Source organism: Rhinolophus ferrumequinum, chromosome 7, assembly GCF_004115265.2.
Source record: "Rhinolophus ferrumequinum isolate MPI-CBG mRhiFer1 chromosome 7, mRhiFer1_v1.p, whole genome shotgun sequence".
NCBI classification, from domain to species: domain Eukaryota; kingdom Metazoa; phylum Chordata; class Mammalia; order Chiroptera; family Rhinolophidae; genus Rhinolophus; species Rhinolophus ferrumequinum.
Genome location: NC_046290.1, coordinates 46445148 through 46451159, shown reverse-complemented (window position 1 = coordinate 46451159; position 6012 = coordinate 46445148). Strand labels below are relative to the sequence as shown.

Sequence of the window (6012 nt, the reverse complement as noted above, 5' to 3'; positions counted from 1 at the left end):
CCCAAATCATAAATCTTTAGAAATTTTCTTGCACCACCTTCCCTTTTATTGAAAGCATACAGGACCCCATGGTGGGAGCCATGGTGGGAGCCACCCAAAGTCTTCATCTTTTTTTTTCTCTTTAAATTAAAGTTAATTGGGGTGACAATTGTTAGTACAAAGTCTTCATCTTGTACCTCCAGGAGACACACACTGAAAAGGATGGGTGTAGACACGTGCTCACCTGTTCATCTCACTCTAATTGCGTGCACATGCATTATATTTATAAATTTAGATACCTGTGTCCTCCCTCTACCCCATTCAACTGACCTGCGTGAGGGCACAATTATATCGTGTTTACATTGGTGGCCTTGGACCTACACTGCTGCTCAATTGTTGAATATATTTATGGAGTAATTCCTATGCTGAACACTCTGCTAAGCGCGGAGGGCCGGCGGAGGAGCAGAATCTACAAAAGTGACTAGGTTGCTCTTAAGCAGCTCAGATCTTATGGAAAGACAATGACTATGTCAGAGAGAAATTTAAGACCTTCGGGTAATAACTAACATTTCAATAGCAATTTATAGGTTATAAGATGCTTTTATAGACACTATCTGACCCATACAAAAACGCTTTGAGGGGGATGTATGTCATTTTCTCTATATTTCAAATGAGGGAACAGCATCAAAGGAGTGAAAGGTGGATTTTTACAAGGTCATAGAGCAAATAAGATGTGAAGTTGGGTCTTTTATCCCCAAGTTTGGTTCTTGCCCTGTCATACCTTCCTCTCCCCATACTTTCCCCCAAGTCAGGACATTGGCAGACACACACACACACACACACACACACACACACACACACACACACCTACTTTTTCTTTAATAACTGCTTTATTGAGATTTAATTCATATATCATAAAGTTCACACTTTGAAAGGTATAATTCAGCGGTTTTTAATATATTCGCAAAGTTGAGTGATCTTCATCTTTATATAATTCCAGAATGTTTTCATTACCTGCCAAAGAAAGCCCATAGCCATTAGCAGTCACCCTCCATTCCCCCTTCCCCCAGCCTCTTGCAAACACTAATCTTCTGTCTGCCTCTGTGGTTTTGCCTATTCTGTATGTTTCATATAAATGGAATCGGAATATGAGGTGTGATCACAAAATACTGTGAATGTTTAAATAAAAAAATTATTACAGTAAAAGACACGTTGCCATTCATCCCCCTCAAAATATTCCCCCCTCACTTCAAACACACTTATCCCATCGTTCTTGACAGTTTCTGGAGCAGTTCTGGAAGTCCTCTTTCGTGAGTGTCTTTACTTTGTTCTCCATCATGACAGTGCTTCGTGTCACACATCGCTTCTGGTATGGAAATTTCTGTCAAATAAAAGTATTACGGTGTGTCCTCATTCACCTTATTCACTGGATCTGGTACCATGCGACGTCTGGCTCTTCCCCAAAGTCAAAATGATTCAGGACACTGAGACAGACACAACAGCACAACTGAAGACATTCACAAAACAGGGCTTCCAGAACTGCTTCAGAAAGTGGCGAGAACGATGGGATAAGCAAGGGGGGAATCTTCTGAGGGGGATTAATGGAAATGTGTCTTTTACTGTAATAATACTTTTTATTTAAACATTTACCGTATCTTTTGATCACATCTCGTACTTGTTGCATATTATAGTTTAGTCTTTTTTCATATTTTTGTGTAACCCTAACTACCATACGTCACCACCATCACCATCATCCACCTCCAGAACGCTTCATCTTGCAAAACTGAAACTCTCTAGCCATTAAACAACTTTTCTTCCCCTGTCAATCACCATTCTATTTCCTGTCTCTATAAATTTGACTGTTCTAGGTACCTCATGTAAGTGAAATCATGCAGTGTTTGTCTTTTTGTGACTGGCTTATTTCACTTAGCATAGTATGCTCAAAGTTAATTCATGTTGTAGCGTGTGTCAGAATTTCCTTCCTTTTTAAAGCTGAATAATATTTCATTGTATGTATAGACCACATTTTGTTTATCCATTCATTCATTAAAGGATATTTGGGCTGCTTCCATGTTTTGGTTACTGTGAATAATGCTGTTATGAACATGCGTGTACAAATATCTCTTTGAGATTCTGCTTTCAATTCTTTGGGTATATCCCCCAAAGTGGGATTGCTGGATCATGTGGTAGTTCTACCTTTATTTTTCTGAGGAGCCTCCATACTGTTTTCCATATTTTACATTGCCAAAAACAGTGCACAGTGTTCTAATTTCTCCACATCTTTGCAACACTTGTTATTTTCTGTTGTTTTGATAGTAGCCATCCTAATGTGTGTGCCGTGGCATCTCATTATAGTTTTGATTTGCGTTTCCATAATGATTATTGATGTTGAGCATCTTTTTGTGTGCTTATTGGCCTTTTGTATATCTTCTTTGGAGAAATGTCTGTTAAAGTCATTGCCCATTTTTGAATCAGGTTGTTTTTATATTGTTGAGTTTAGGAGTTTTCTATATATTCTGGATATTAGTCCTCTATCAGATATGTGATTTACAAATATTTTCTCCCCCTTATGATTTTTAATGATAACATATTTAACCCCTGCCAGACCAATAATACTACTGTTAACTATCATTGAGCGTTTATTGTGTGCCTGGTCCTGCTAAGTGCTTTACATACATTATCTCATTTAATCCTTCAAACAAGTCTATGTGATTTCCCCAATTTAAAGACAAGAAATCAGTGGTAAATAAATAACTGATGGGACTTGAACTTGGGTCTGCTGACTGCAAAACCTTGCACGTAAGTTCTACATTAGATGGCTTCAAAGAGTTGTATGTGGCCCAGGGGCCTGATGTAGCAGCAGACATATTCTATGGCAAGTCAACAAACCCAGATTCTAGTCCGACTCTGCCACTGACCGACTGTAGTGGTCTGAATGGTAGACTCCCAAAAAGGTATGTCCATGTCCTAATCCAGGTAACCTGCAACTATTACCTTATATGGAGAAGAATATATAGCAAAAGATATGATCAGTGATTCTAAGAAGGATTAGCTGATCCTGGTTTATCTAGATGGAACCTACACGTCATCACCAATGTCCTTATAAGAAAGAGACAAAGGAAGATAACACAGAAGGAAGAGGAGAACACAGAGCCTGATAGCAGAGAAGACAATGTGAAAACACAGCAGAGAGAGATGCAGCCACAAGCCAAGGAGTGCCAACAGCCAGCAGAACTGGAGGAGACATGGAAGGACCCTTCCCTAGGGCCTCCAGAAAGCACCTCCCTGCCATCACCTCGCTGTTGGACTTGTGGCCCCTGGAACTGTGAGAGATAAATGTCTGTTGTTGAAGCCACCCAGTTTGTGGTAATTTGTTGCACAGGAAACTAATATAGAGACCTCAGACACGTGAGTTTACTCCTCCATGAAATGAGTATGTGAGGTGAGACCACAGTTTAATTGGTTGCTGCACTGAAATCAGTCATCACTGGAGTCACCAAAACTTAAAAGTGTTTTGAGGTTTGAGCATCACCCCAAAGTAACTGAAGCAGAACCGCAGGGGTGTGGGCTCAGAAAACAGAAATTGTGAAAGCTCTCCGGGTGATTCAAATGGGGCCCAGGGTGCAGGCCCCTTGGTTTCTGTGTCTCTTCCCTTAAAGCCCTGGCAGTCTGTGATTCTCACAGAACTCAGCATTCCCTGTCATCACCTTCCTCCGTAGTCTCAAGAAACGGTTTGAACTTATGAGCAGGAGAGAACTGGGCTCTCCAGAACAAAAATGGATGTCGAAAGAGTCCTCCCAGGACCGCAGAGTTTAGGGAGAAAGGGAAGAGGCAGCAGGGCAGAGGGTGGACATGAAAGCGCCTGGGAGGTCTGGGAGGCTTCAATAACATTGAATCGGACAATGGAGGGGCCGTGGGGCCGGGGCAGGCACCTGTGAAAATAGCAAATACTTGAGCCAGAGACGGAACACATCCTGCCCTGGCTCCTTCAGGTTCCCCACAGAGGCAGGGATCACAGGGCGAGGGTGATGTGTCTCCCACAATGTCAGCATCCCAAGGGCCCGTCAGGAATTCGACATAGAAACTGGCTCAGGGGCTGCAGTGTGACATCTGAGAAAGGCATCTGAGAGATATAGAACAAGCGATAGGTCATCATTCCCAAAGATATGGCTTTAACCTCTGCCCCCTCCTGCCCACCAGCTCTGGGAGATCCCGACAAACCAAAAAAGTTCTCTAAAAGGGATAGGTGGGGGTGCGGGTGGGGGGGAGGGGCTCTGCCAGGCCCCATCATCTCCCCTCCACCACGCAGCTGACAGACACTTGAGAACTTTTCCTTCCCAAGCCTGTATCCTGCTGGTTCAGGGCAAAGTGTGCAGCTTTCCCACCAGGATCAGTGAGGAAATGGCCTGGTTTGGACTCAAACAGACTGATTTGTTTTCCCAACGAGGCCTCAGCCCCGTTCAGGGAGCCCCAGCAATGCCCATTTTTCCAGGGTGCCTGTGCCTCCCTGCCTCCCTCTCTAGGCTCTGAGAACACATCACCTAGTGTCTGTAAGGCTTCTGCTTCTTGTTTGACATCCCTTATTTACAAAGCAAACAGAATGTTCCTTTTAACACACATCATGCTAAGTTTATTAATGCAGAAAACAACCCCAGGGGGCCGGCCCGGGGGACCCCTGAAACCTGCCAGCACAAACTCTTCAAACGTTCAGTGCGTCAGATCCTCCAGGACAATATTTCACACAATGGAGTAAAAATAATATTTTTCTTTGGGCCTTTCCAGCCGCTTTTGTGGCGAGCAGACAGAAATTATTTTCTTACTCTGCTCCCAGAGCAGAAATCTGGACGAAGCTGCGTTTATTTGTTTAACACAATGATTTCATCCTAAATGTCTCGACAGCAAATAGTTGGTGGTTTAATAAAGGGCCTTTGAAAGGAGGCTGGAGCTGGGGAGCTGAGGCATGTGGCTCTCAGGGGCCCAGTGGCCACGAGCTGCTGCGGCTTGAGTGCAAGAGAATTGGGTGCCTCCCTCTCAGGCCGTTGGGGAGCTCTGGGGGTCGTGGCATGTCATGGCTCCCTGATCAGGACAATTTGTGCTGCTTTCATCCTGAAGAAGGAAGGAGACTGGTTCTCAATGCCCGATCTTCCCCAAGACCAGCTCTGCCAAATACAGACAGACAGAAACCCAAAAGCAGATACTCAAACTTGCTTGGAGGAAAGAGGCCTTTGTGTTCATCCCTGCCTTCCCCTGATTAAAAAGTATGTCCCATGTCAACCAAATGTTGGTTGCTATTCTAATGCCAGCCCAGATTCAGGAGAGGGAGAGGGAGCAGGGCCGGCTCGGGCCTATTGAGTCCTCCAACAAACAGAATCCTTCACTCAAGACAGCCAGGCCTCCAACCTGCAATTAGAAGTGTCAACAAAAACTCAAAAGGCTCCTTTGGCCGCACTTCTTTTCCTAGGGACAAATTGTCGAGGGGAATGAAATGGAACAAATACAGGGGAAAAGAGCCAGGAGAGGTGGTGAATGGTACAAAAACTGCCCAGGTGACCCTGGATCCTCAGGGTCCTACTCCCTCATTTTACAGAGGAGGACGGAGGCCCAGAAAGGGACAGCGACATGTCTGAGGGCACACAACTATTAGAACTATGACTGGAACCCAGGTGTCCAACTAATGGGCTAAAAGAAGAAAGAGCTTGATCCCGCCTTGCAGCTGACAAAATCAAAAAGCTGAATTACAGGTCTCATTATTATTGCCAGTTGGGACTTGGATGGAACATCTGATTCAATTTCTGATGATTTGGTTCTTGGAATAACTGATTTGGATCTAAATCAGTTCCCAGAAGGGATGCAAAAACCGGCAAAGGAGACAATATCTGTTTACACTCACACAGATGTATTTCCAAGTATATGAGCCATATTTATTCATTGAAGATTATATAAAACATATACAGGTATAAGTAAGACAACAAAGATTACTGATAGTTATTATAATTACAGTAATGTATTACTGTCACCTTATTGGTCTCTCTC

The 6012-nt window shown here is 43.6% G+C and overlaps 1 long non-coding RNA gene across 1 annotated transcript; it reads right to left on the bottom strand.

The window, feature by feature from the left end:
* Positions 1–4586: 4586 nt before the first annotated feature.
* On the bottom strand, positions 4587–5416 carry LOC117024663 (uncharacterized). Its single transcript, XR_004423487.1, has 2 exons — positions 5380–5416; positions 4587–5085 (listed from the first exon to the last, which is right to left on the bottom strand). It is a non-coding gene; the product is annotated as an uncharacterized LOC117024663 (long non-coding RNA).
* Positions 5417–6012: the final 596 nt, after the last annotated feature.